Genomic DNA, 13,174 nt, shown 5'->3' on the forward strand with positions numbered 1-13,174 from the left:
CCATCCCACATGGATCTCCTCAGTGCAGTGGAGATGCTGGAGACACAGGGGGTGTTTGAATACCAGGATTTTTGGTTGGAGCACCTCTGTTTTTGTGGATGTTTGGAGCATGACTGCACTTTGCAGGAGTGCTTGAATCCCTGAGAACTGATGGATGCTGCAAAGTGATGGGCTGTTCCTGGTGGAAACCCAGTCATCTGCCAGGATGTGTTTGTGGCACTGCTGAGGAGACCTTATGGGGCACAAAAGCACAGCTTTGGTTCAGAGGAAATATTAAAAGCCAGCAGTGTGTGACTGTGGCAGGAGTGAATCCTGTTTGTGTTTGTTACAGCCCAGGAACGTTCCACGACCTGAGCATCTTCACCCTCCAGGGTAATGTCAGAGCAGCCCTTGCAGAGCCCCCTCAATGTTTCCTGCTGGCCCACACCCTATTTCTGCACAGAGATGTACAAGGCACCAGGAGATGGTCCTGTTTTGGTCCATATTTCTGCTTTACTGGGTTCTAAATTCCCCCTAAGGCAGCACACACCCGAGCTCAGCACAGCACCGGTGATGCATGGACAGAGACGTGCTCCTCATTGTTCTCTTTTCCTATTTTTTGGGTGCTGATGAGGGCAGATGGAGCCCAAAAGTGAGAGTGACAATAGACTTAACTCAGAGCTTAGCAGGCTTTGGGGCTGAGCAGTGGAGAAGTTCAGTGGCAGCATGTGACAGACCACATTGGTGGGACATGAATGCACAGAGATGCTTTGATGTGCTCCCAAAGCTTTGCAACACCTTCCCTGCTGAGCTGGGGAGAGTTTTAGTTTGGAGGGTCTAGTCAATGGCATCACAAGTGCAAAGGAGCAGGAAGGAGTCCAGGAGAGTGACTTGTCTTTTCAGTTTTAGCTGTGCAATTAGGAGTTATGTCACTGGAGTCTGCAAGACAAGGATCTGCATAGGCAGAGTGAAATTCAGAGTGCACAAAATGCATTTGAAACAATTTGGCTCTGCTCTGGCTGAAGCAAAGTGAAGGAAGAGCACAGTTAATTAATAACTAACCCTAGGAAAGAAAATGGGCAAGGAAGTTGAAAGAACGGATTGGTCTAAGTGCTTTTGTGCTCCAAGATGACATACAAATATATACAGATTTAATTAGCAGAGGGTTATTTGAAATCTCAAAGCCAACTATCAGCCTCTCACTTTCTCACAATATTTTGTTACAGCCTACTATAAAAAAGGCAGTTAATTAAAACAGATTTATTCATCCAATCATGCAGGTGTTACGATGAGACAGTGTTTCCAGAACCTGGGTATTTTTGTTCAATTTAATGGAAAGTAATAATATCATGTAGGAGGTGTCTCTGAGAGGCAATATTCATCCCTCCTGCCTTCGGTGTGTTCAGTGCCTCTGCCCTGAGCCCAGCAGGCTGCAAACACTCCCTGAGATGCTGTCCTGCACTCCAGGTGTGAGCAGGGAGCATTTCCCTGGGACTGTGTCACTTGCAGGGCTGCAGTTGCTGATGTTGCTTGCTCAGGCTGTGCCCTGAGGATTTGCAGCTGATGCTAATGCAGTCCATGAAGTGGAGTCACCTTGAGTTTGCATTTATCAGCTTGTGCAAGTGCAAACCTGCTGCTGCACTGCCACAGAGGTGTCCCTGCTGCTCTGAACCAGCCAGGACAGGTCTGGGAGCTGCATGGCTCCGTGCTTGGTGCTGTGGCAGCGCTGCACAAACCAGGGTGGGCAATGGGGGCTTTCCCCCAGGGAGGGGTGGGGTGTGTGTCTGTGTGTCTGTGTGTCTGTTGAAGTGGTGTGGGGGTACCAGCTGGGGGTTTCTCTGGGTCTGGACTGAGGGCACTTGAGAGGGTAGTTCATGTTGGGACTCAGGTGTTCATTATTTCTTATCAGTTAAACAGTCTCACTGCTGTGAGTTCTGCAGCAAGGCACAGAATGGCCAACAATCTCTTGTTCCAAGGTCTTTTAAGGCTAAACTCTCCAGTTAAGAACTGACACATGGATTATTTTCCCTTTTAACCCAATAGCTGATCCCACAGAGCCCACAATGGGACTTTTCTGCCCAATTACAAAATGCCACCCAAACCCATGCAGAAGGAGGAAGAAGAAGGATGAAGAAGAAACCCAGGACCACACTCTGTGCCCTCCATCTTGCTTCCATCCACAACACACTAAAAATCCCAAACCCTCAATTTCTCACCCAGTGACACACCCACACTGCTCTCTGTAATCTATTTCACATTTTTGTGGGTTCCAGTCTGTCTTGAAGTCTGGGAAACTTTCTCCATGAGTGAGGGTCAGAGTCAGTGCTGCCCTGGGGGTCAGGGCACCCCAGAGCAGACAGAGAAATATTCCCTGTGTGCCCTGGGTTTGCACAAAGTGGTGTCACCTTTGCCAGGCTTTAAGGAGCACATTCTTGAGTTCTGCTGAACCCTTTGAGGCAGTTTTCCCCTCACTCTTGTGGCAGTGTTGGTGTGTGTTTGTGAGCAGATCAGACTGGGGGATCTTTGGCACAAGGACAGCTGTCACTCTGATATTTTCTGAAAAATCCCTTCCCCAGGATTTCTTCTCCTGGGAAGTGGAGGAGCCTCAGAGAAAAATGTAAACAATAATTATCTGATTGCTTCTCCTGTGTTTGCTGCTTTGGAATGTGGTCTGGACATTGTTTACCAACAGGTGCATGTTTGATTGGTTTCATGTGAATTGTTTTTACCTAATGACCAATCACCATCAGCTGTGTCAAACTCTGAGGAGTCAGTCACAAGCTTTCAGTGTCATTCTTGTTAAACCTTCTGTCTGGATCCTTCTTTTCCTTTAGTATAGTTTTAGTATAGCAATATAATAGAATAGAATAGAATAGAATAGAATAGAATAGAATAGAATATATAATTAATAAATATAATATAATATAATATAATATAATATAATATAATATAATATAATATAATATAATATAATATAAATAAATATAATATAATATAATATAATATAATATAATATAATATAATATAATATAATATATATAATATATATAATATAATATAATATATAATTAATAAATATAATATAATATATAATAAATATAATATGATATATAATAAATATAATATAATATAAATATAATATAATAATCAGCCTTCTGAGAACATGGAGTCAGACTCTCATCTCTCCCCTCATCCTGAGAGCCCTCACAAACTCAACAGGCAGCATCCCCAGAGCTGTCGCTGCCCTTCGTTTTCTTCTCTTGAAAGTTGAATTCCATAAAGAAATTTGGGAAGCACACAGGTAGCATTTGATTTTTTCCCCTCCTGAAATGTCAGCCAAGTGACATTTGTTGTCAGGCACAGTGTGACAGCCCGGACTATCCTGCTCAGGGGTTGCAAGGAGCCTCAGGAGCTCTCCTGAAATGCAGGGAATTCTTGGAGGAGTGCAGCTTCTTTCACCCAGGCCCCTCACTCCTGTAGCTCCCCTGGAAGGTGATCCATGGTTTCTTGGCTAGGTCAGCAGGGGTTTGGGGCTGGCAGGGTGATTTGCTGAGCAGGTTTTTTGGCTTCAGAGAACATCTCACTGTTTGCTTCACCTGACCCAGCACATTCACAGTGAGTTTGAGTGCTGCTGTCAATAAAAGCACCAAAGAAAACTCAAAGTACAAATAGAGGGGAACTGGCTAATAATCCTTATATTAAAAAAAAAAAAAAATCCCACCAAACCCAGTTTTGAGGTGCAGGATATGCCCTTAGCAAAAGATTTTGCTAAGGAAAATAAATCATCCATGACTGAGCGAGGGTGGACTGCTCTGAGACACCTCAGGGATGAGGTAAAATTGAGACTACCAGCAGGAAAAATAAAAATTTGAGGTAGAGAAGCATCTGCAACTTGGAATCCCTCCAAATTGCACACTGTGAATAAATAGCTCTTGGAGCCTCAAGGCTTGGCCTTGGGGATGGGACAGGGACTGCAGTGCCATCCTGCCATGGCAGGAGACAGGCAGGACTGAGGGGGCAAATTCAGCAGTGACTGGTGCAGGGTGGGATGCACAGCAGCTCCCAGGGTCAGCTGGGTCAGCAGCAGGCAGCACCTTTCATTATTTGAAGGGAAAGCCTGGAGCAAAAGCAGGGCAGAGGGAAGGGCTGTAGTCACCATGATCATGTGGGTAGGGCCCATATGGCTTCTGGCCCTCCTCCTCTTCCTCGTGGAAATCCAGGGGAAACCAGTGGGGAAAAAAAGCAAATTTGTCCATTCAAGTAACAGTTTACTGACAAACACAAAATGCTTGGATTCATCCATAGGTGTGCAGAATCTTTGCTTCTTTTTTGCCAAGGTCAAGTTTGAATGCACAAGGTGTTTTTTTGGTTGGGACTCAGATGTTTGTTAGTTCTTATCTCTGTTACAGTCTCACAAACCCTGAGTTCTACAGCACTTCAGTCTAACAAACTAAAAATGGAGCCCCATCTTTCTCTACAAGGCCTTTTAAGGATAAACTGTCCAATTAAGAAATGACACCTCAGTTATTTTACTTTTAACCCAATAACCAACTACCCATGCCCTGCAGTGTGGAGTTTTTTATCCAATTACACAAAACCACCCAAACCCATGGAGAAGAAGGTGAGGAAGAAGAAGCAGCCTCTGCCCTAAAACCTCCATCTTGCCTTATATATATTACTATATTCTAAACCCTTAAACTCTGAGTGTTCCACCCTGTGATATCACACTCTTCTATCCAAACTCCACAACCACAATCCCAGTGCTGTCATTCCATTCTGGAAGCTTCTCCGCAGCCTCAGGTCAGTGCAGTGTGCTCTTGGGGGTCAGAGCCTGGCAGCACAGAAAGTCTGAAATTCTCAGCAGCCAGGGTTCCAGCACATAGGGGATCCTTGCCAAGCTGGCATGGAAAGAGTTAATTGCATGAGACTCTGAGTATGTCTTCTAGGAGAAATTCCTCAGTGCACAAGGATTGAACTGAGACATTTAGGAGCTTCACCAGCTCTCTCTCCAGCTGGAGCACCCCCTCTTGCTGACAAAAGATGAGTTCCTTGCCCTGGGATCTGTGGGATGAGCAGTGGCAGGAGCATCCCTGGCTCATTGTGGGGAGAAAGAAAAGACTTGTGCTCACAGACTTAGAGCCAAACAGGTGAACAGCTCCCTTAGCACTGCCTAAAACCAGGGCATGGCTGGTGTCTGTAGTTTTCCATGCTCTCCTGTGTGGAAGCTGGGGAGGATGTGGCTGTGGGGCTCTGTTCTGCAGGGCCTGGCTGAGGAGCTGCCCTGGAGAGCAGGGTCTGTGCTCCCCAGAGGTGCTTGCAGCTGGTGAAATCCACTCCTCCATGGTTTGATCAGAAATCAGGAAAGGTAGACCTGAGCTGCAGTTCTGGGAGTGTCTTGGTTTGAAAAGCCAGGTATCTGCTAAGGAAGGCAGGAGCCTCCCTTGAAATGGAAATGTAAACCCCCTCCCTCTGAATTATTATAATTTTGAAATTAAGGGGCTCTCAGGCAAAGATAGGGAAATAGGAATAACAGTTCTTTATTAGGAAAAATAAAAATACAAATGCAATAGTACAAACAAAACAAACCCCAACAAACACTGCCAGAGTCAGACAGGCCCTGCCCCCGTGTGTCAGGGTGATGGCACAGTCCCATCCCAGGGGGGCTCAGGGTGGTGGCACAGTCCCATCCCAGGGGGGCTCAGGGTGGTGGCACAGTCCCATCCCAGGGGGGCTCAGGGTGGTGGCACAGTCCCATCCCAGGGGGGCTCAGGGTGGTGGCACAGTCCCATCCCAGGGGGGCTCAGGGTGGTGGCACAGTCCCATCCCAGGGGGGCTCAGGGTGGTGGCACAGTCCCATCCCAGGGGGGCTCAGCCCTCCTGCAGTGCCAGCTGTGGTTCTGCTGGAGCAGGGATCCTGCACAAGGGGGGAGTTTTCCTCTGCAGCTCCAGGGCTGCTGGAGATGGACCTGCTCTCCCCCTGGGAATGCAGGGCAGGAGAAAGCTGCTCCTCTGGGAGTGCAGTGGGCAAAGGCTGCTGGGCTGTTCCCAGGGCAGATTGGATCCAGGTAGGAATGCTTGGCTCCTCCCCTGGGCGGGGCATCTCCCCATGGGATGGTGGAATTTGATCAGCCCTGCAGGGACACTCAGTGGCCATGGACAGCAGAGATCTCCTGGAGGGAGGGTGGGTGTGGGAGAGATAAAGAAAACTGCCCCAGCTCTGATAGAGGGCAATGGAACACACCCCCAGCTAAATCTTTCAGCCTAAGACAGGGAGGAAGGAGTCACACCTGGGCCAAAGGTAGCTGAAAAAAGCAAACAGAAAATTTGGCCTAATGCATTTAAGATAGAATTGAAGAGGTTGTCACTGGCAGCAAGATCCAGCTAAGAAAACAAAATGCAAGGGCTCCTCAGAGTGCTGGAGAAGACAGGAAAGTTGGTGCTGAATCTGGCTTCCCACTGGAGAGCTGAGCTGGCAAAGGTAATTAATGAGCAGGGGATGGAAATCTCAGAGAAACAGGCTGAGGGAGCTGAGGAAGTTTAGACAGACTGCAAGTACTGTAACACTGAGTGAAGACCAGGTCCCTCGTGGCACTTCAGAGCACAGGACCCAGGGAATACAACCTCAGTGCATTGAGAAGAATTCAGCCTTACTTCATCAGAGGAAAATATTAGCTCTGGTTTGGTTTTTTTCATGCATATAGAGGTAGCTAGCTCCTACATGCAAACCCATTCCTTTAGTACAGTTACAGAAAGAGACCTGAAAAATTAGGTTTTGAAGAAATTGTGAACCTGAATACTTCTGGCGAATCCAAATTAAGTCCTGTGTGTAATTAAGCTAGCAGGGATGCAGGGTAATCCTAAAGAGTCAAAGAATTAATTTTAGATTTGTGACAGAAGCAAGACCAGACTCAGTGTTTTAATCAATCATGCAGTCTGTCTAGGAACAGCTCAGAATTTGAGGAACGTCCCAGTTTTCCCTTGTGATGATGCATGTAACATGTCTTCCATGGATATTATTTCTGCAGTAATTTTTGCTGCTCTTCTATGAAAACTAGATTGTGGGTAATAAAATTTAATGGATGATGTTCAGGAATGCTAACAGCTAATTACATGAACAAGGAAATGTGTAAAACTAACCGTGGAGCTTGAAATGATGGAGCTGTACACACTCATTATGCCAGTGTCCATTGAAAGAGTAAGAGAAAAAATCCCCAGGTCTCCATTCATTATCTCTGCCATTTGCTTGTTGTACAAGCTGGGTGTAGCCCTTTGTATCTGTTTTTTAATCAGACACTTTATCTGCTTCTCTGTATCTGGAAAGAGGAGTGCTGCCATTGAAGAGGAGAGCAGTGCAGTGAAATTTATTGGAAATAGGAGGAAGCAAAAATTGAATTCTTGGAACAGAACAGCAACAGGTTCCTGTCACAGCAACCAAGAGCAGGTTGTGCTTGCTTGCAGGCACACACTCTAAAACCAGATGAGAGGAGCAAACAGAAGCCCAGCTGTGGAAAGCTGCTTGCCCAGAAGGGCAGTGGAGCAATCCCCAGTCCCTGGGCTGTGGGATGGATCAAATGCTGCTGCTGAGAGTCCCAGTGAGAGTCCTGATTACTTTCAGCCCCAGAGAAGCTCTCAGGCACCTCAGGGATGGCACCCAGAGATTATTTTGGCACATGTGGTGGGCTGTGCTTCCTGACAGACCCCATTCTGCTGGAACACCAGGCCTTTCACATCACTGGTGTGAGAAACCAGAGTCAAGGCAGAGCTGGGCACTAATCTCATTTCCTGCACATTAATTCTGCTTGTTCTGCCATGGAGCTGATGACCTGTGGGGAGCTGGGCTGGTGTGGTTTGACTGCTTTGCCCAGCCCTGCTGGGAGCTGTGGAGGAGGGCAGAAAGGCTCAGGTGGCTGTGAGGGGGCTCTCAGCCTGCACTCTGCCCCCAGCCAGTGCTGGGAGCTGGAGACAGCTCTGGAAACAGCCCTGGGAAGGGAGGGTTGCATTCTGAGCTCTGTGCTTGCTGCAGGAGGTGGTTCAGAGTCCAGGAGTGGGGTCAGCCTGGGCAAGCAAGAGCTGGAAAAGAAACACATGCCAGGTGAAACCATGTCCAAGTGATGTCTGACATCTGCAGCGGTCCCTCCAGCAGTTTGCAGAGTTCCTTAAATTCTCTGCCTGTTTCCTGTGTTTCAGTGACCACCTTAATCACAGCTCACTTCTTGCACAAGTTTATTTATGTAGCTCCATTTAGGTGGGGCAAAATAGGTGAGGGTGTCTTCAAACACCACCCAGGCATGGAGTAAAAAGGATAATAAGGATGCTAAAAAGGAAAGTAATGCAAACTGGTAACTTTCCATCTCCTCTGCTGTATAAGGATTGGGATTGTCACCAGCCGTGGTTGTGCCCAGGATTAAACCCCTCACTGAGATAGATGGGACTGTTCAAACCCTTTGTTCCTTTCCAGGCTGTCTGCTAACTCCTGCAGCTGTCTAAGCATCAGATACCTGAATTTTCAGACCCTTCAGAGCCGTAGAGAACAGAAGATTTCAGATGAAGAAGCAAGAGGAAACCAAAAGAAAATGAGGGTTTGGAAGAGCAGTGCTTGTCAGAGGAGAGCAGCAGTGCATCATCCCTGCACATCTGTGCTCCAGTGCCTGGTTTGAGGGAAAGCATCAGCAGGGAGGTCTCACTCTGCTCTGCACAATTCCACACGGGGTTCAGCTGTCACTCAGTGCTTAAGGTGTGCCGTGGAATGAGGTTCTTTGGTGCCTTGGATACTCTCTCAAATGTTGGAAGTGTCTCCTGCTTTGCTTTCCTTGGAAAATGGGGGTGATGGTTCCTGTTTGTCAGGGCTCCCTGAGCAGGTGTGTCAGTGGGCAGGAGAGCCTGTCTGGTGATGTCCACTCTGCATTTCTGTCTGCAGCCACACTTCTGACTGTGCTTAAATCAAGTTCTCCAGTGTGCAGCAAATTTTACAGCTGATTTTAAGCCCAGCATGGCAGAGACAGAGGTGTCCTGCAGCAGAGGAGCTGCAGCTGGCCCTGGCTGTGAAGTAGGCCTGCACAGAAATGCATTTCTCCTCTGCCAAAAGTGGTGTTAAATTGGTGGCTGCTGTATTGGATTGAGTCAAAGGGATCCTCTGTCACTCCGTGTGAGCAAGGTGGATCATATCTAGCTGGAATGATTTAATGGATTTACAAAACTGCTCTCCATGGAGAACACCAATGATGCTTCTGCATCACTGTGCTGGCTGAGTGATAACACCCTTTCAGCTTTATAAAGAGCAGAGAAGGCAGTCCCTGAAGTGTGTGGGCTTGAGGCAGTGCACAAAGTGCCACTGTCACCCTGACAGAGCAGGGCACAGACACATTCCTTGGACGTGATGGGGATTTTTCCAGCCAGGAAGGAACTTGAGAGGAGGTGCAGGGGCTGCAGAGAAGATCTGGCATCCCCAAATGAAGCAGCTCCAGGAAATGCTCATGGCCCCAAGCCTGACAGAGCTCCAGCAGTGTTCAGACAAGACTCTCAGGGGTGCACAGGGTGGGGTTTTTGGGGTGGCTGTGCAGGGCCAGGAGCTGGACTGGTTGATCCTTGTGGGTCCCTTCAGGCTCAGGATGTTCTCTGGCTCTGTGTTTCTGTGATTCTTGTTCTGCCAAGTCCAGGGGCTCCAGGGCCCATTTATCCCCTCTCTGTCCCGCATCTTAAATCAGCAAACTTTGGCTTAAATTTGGGAGATTTTTAAACCCAGAGAATTTGGGACACTTTCTGTCTGCTTTCTGCATCAATGAACTTCACTCTGTGACTCACACTCTTTACTTCACACCCCAGAGGCTAGAAACTTTTTTTTTCTTTCTTTCCCCCCCAGAAGAACACATTCTCATATAATTATTGAACTCCCAAAGCTGAGGGCTGAAAATAAACCCCAGCAAGTGTGGCTAGACTCCCAGGGAAGTGCCAAGCATGGCATGATGCAGCCTGTGAGCAGTCAGGGGAGCTCACAGCCCTGGGGAAAGCTGCTCTGCGGGGCTGAAACAGCTCCTTGAGACCCTGCTGAGAGTGATGCTGCTCACATGGCCTGCTCCTTGGGCTGGTTTATCCTCATCCTCAGTCTCAATGCCAAAACTGTTGCTTTCAGAGTCACTTCAGAGGCGCTTTGCAGACAGTGCAGCGCTGCTCCCTTGGCAGAGATCAGTATCTTGTGAGCCATCTGTCCCGTAAGAAACAATGCTGCCTTGTCAGGGAGATGGTGAGAACGATCTCCTACCCGGTGTAATCTGCGATTTAGCAGCTCCAGGCAGACATTCAGGAAAGACTGGCAGCAGAAAAAGCACAGCTTTTATCAGGAGGGCACAGGTGGGAAGGAGCCCCGAGCAGGCAGGGACGTTCTGCAGGTAGTCCTTGTCTGGGGAAATGAAGCAATTAGTCAGCTTTCCTCTGTGCAGGTTCAGTGCTCACCATCCCTGTTCTGTGCAGGAAATCACAATTTTGGTGCGTGGCTGCCACGATCTGGCCTTTGGGTTAGGTAGAACCGGGTGTGCAAAGCAGTGTTCAAGGAGAGCAAAAGAGAATTTGGTGGAGTTGTGGGTGCATGAAAGTGGGAAATGGATCTGCAGAGAGTTTTCAGGGCCTGACAGAAGGCTGACACAGTGTGCATCTGTGTGCAAACCTTGAGATAAGAAATGCTGACTTAGAAATGCCATGGGATAGGACAGACATTGTTGAGAGAGAAATGGAGCTAAAAAAAGTTTGAAAGGATGGCCTTACAAGTAAGACTGGATACTTTGGAGAAGTAGAACTATGGAAGATGCACTGTAGTAGGACCCACAAGGAGTGGTTTTAGATGATTGGCTTTAAGGTATTTACAGCATGGGGTGGCAAAAGCTGAGAGGCCAAGAAACACTTACAGTGCATTGTAATTGGGAAATAGCTGGCTTCTGATGGTGATGGTGTGAATTATAACATCTGTATTGTCTCACCCTTCTCATGAGACTGGAAATGGAATAGAAGTGTTTGAAACACCTCTCAGTTGCCCATCTCTGGGTCAGAAAAGGGCATTGTCTGACCCATGAGGAAGGAGGAGAGCTCAGCTCCTGCCTTGCAGGGGGCACACCTTGTGTCCTGCCTCATTGCTCTGCCAGAGCTGCAACTCTGCTGCCTGGCAGGGGTACCTGAGGGGTGCACAGAGGACAGGGGGGGACAGGAGAGGACAGGAGGGGACAGAGCTCTGTGGCACCCCAGGAACTCCCAGCAGGGAGGGTGGCTGACAAGGAGCAGGGCAAGGAGCCTTTACAGAGCCTCGGAGGGGAGAGATCAACACCAAAAGAGAAAAAGAAAACTGGTGGAGACATCTGAGGTAGTGAGTGACCACCTTGGGGGTGATTTTCATTTAACTGTGAGCTCTCCCTCCCAACAGAAAAGGAGAAAGTGAGGCTGAATCAGAAGAGACCTGGGAGGCAGGAGAAGGGAGAGAGGGAGGACAGGACATCTCCTCAAGAGAAAAAGTAGTGCCCTGGGCTGGTCTGTGAATCCAACAGCTAAGACAGACCCCAGGGGCAAGATATTTGTTCACTGTGTTCTTTTTAAGGCTTGCAAAACGTTAATATTTTAAGTAGTTTATTCTTCATTAGCATAATTAAGAATACATAAGTCTAAACTCAGTGAAAACAGAATTAACAAATTAGCAGGTGCAGGGATTTGGAAGCGAGGGGTTTGGGAAAACAGAGCTTGTAAATGTCGGCATTAAGTAGAGCAGGGGAACCGTGCCAAGCCTTATTTATGGATTTGTGCATTTCCTTTGCCTGGGCCCACTCCTGCAGCCAAAGGAATGCAGCTCAATTTAAACATGAACCCCCTGCAGTTCTGCTGTAGCTGAGCCTGAACCCCAGAGCACATAAAATAAATTTCTCCTGAAAAGAAACTGATGAGCCTCACCTCAGATGTCTCTAGAAAGCTGAGGTGTCTTGAATCAACACTTAACTGAACAGGGCAGCAAACTGTAAAATTAAATCCAGAAGAAAATGGGAGAAGAGTTTAGAAAAGTATCTTGAAGGGAAATACAAAAAGAAAAAAAGCAGTGACATTAAGGTATACTACAGACAAGGCTGGGGGGGAAAAGGCATCCTCTGCCCGTGTGAGTAGTTCCCCTTAGGAAAACCAAGGACTGATTTCCAAGATACTGTCTGCAGATTTTTCAGTGTGTGACAGAGCAGCCCTGTGGGATATTTAAAATAAGCTTTTTCCCGGGTGAAGTGGGACATTTCTAGTTTTTATCATCACTTGCTGCACTCCAGATCGCTCTGGCACGGGGCTTGTCTCAACAGGCACCAAAGAACTGTCACACCTGTTAAGCTCTAGGTATAGAATATGTATGTGTAGCTGTATTTATGGGGTATTCTGCCCAGTTACCACTTGCTGTCACAAGGATGAAACAGATAACTTCTGTTCTGCTGCAGATTTCCAGCCCATACACCATGAGGATGAATGCTGTCTGTCCTTCTGAAAGGACTTTCAGGTCTGTGACTCAAAAGATCAGGGTGTTGTTATTGTTGGTAGCCAAAGGGCACAATGGAAGCATGGCAGAGATCAAGGAATGACGTGGTTACTCCTACAAATCTCTGACCCAAATCTCTGACTTTAGTGGAATGATCTGGAATAAGGTTGAATAAGCAGGTTTTATACTGCAGTTGTTATTCAGGAACCTTTTAGGGCATTCATGGAGGCAAAAACCTGATTCATTCTGTGCATTCCTTCACTTAGAAGCAGTGTACCAGTGTTACTCCCCTCCCTTTAAAAGCTGCTTTATGGCTGTGCAGCATTTTTGGAGTCTTTTGGATTTGCCTTGAGGACAACATTTTTCCACTTAAAATGAATGTGTTTTTACTGCCTGCAGCCTTTCTGTGGGTCTTCAGAAACTGTCCAGTCTGCAGTTCTAGGCTCTTTCCTGAGCTATCTTAATGAGCTGGGATTTGGCTCTGCTTCTTTGTTTTATCTGCAGACTATTCTGTTTATTATCACTGTCAGGAGGAGCTCGCTCACACCTGCTTTCTATGAAGATTTCTCTTTTCTGGATGGCATTTCCACCTCCCTGTGAAGCTCAGGCAGTTGTTTTGTCCAGGAACTCTGAAGGATGTGATGACCAGGGCTGACTTGTGCAAAGCCATGACTGAGACAAACTGGGGCTGCCCTGCAGTCGCAAGGCTCG

The sequence above is a fragment of the Haemorhous mexicanus genome, chromosome 14 (genome assembly GCF_027477595.1).
Source record: "Haemorhous mexicanus isolate bHaeMex1 chromosome 14, bHaeMex1.pri, whole genome shotgun sequence".
In the NCBI taxonomy this organism is placed as follows: Eukaryota; Metazoa; Chordata; class Aves; order Passeriformes; family Fringillidae; genus Haemorhous; species Haemorhous mexicanus.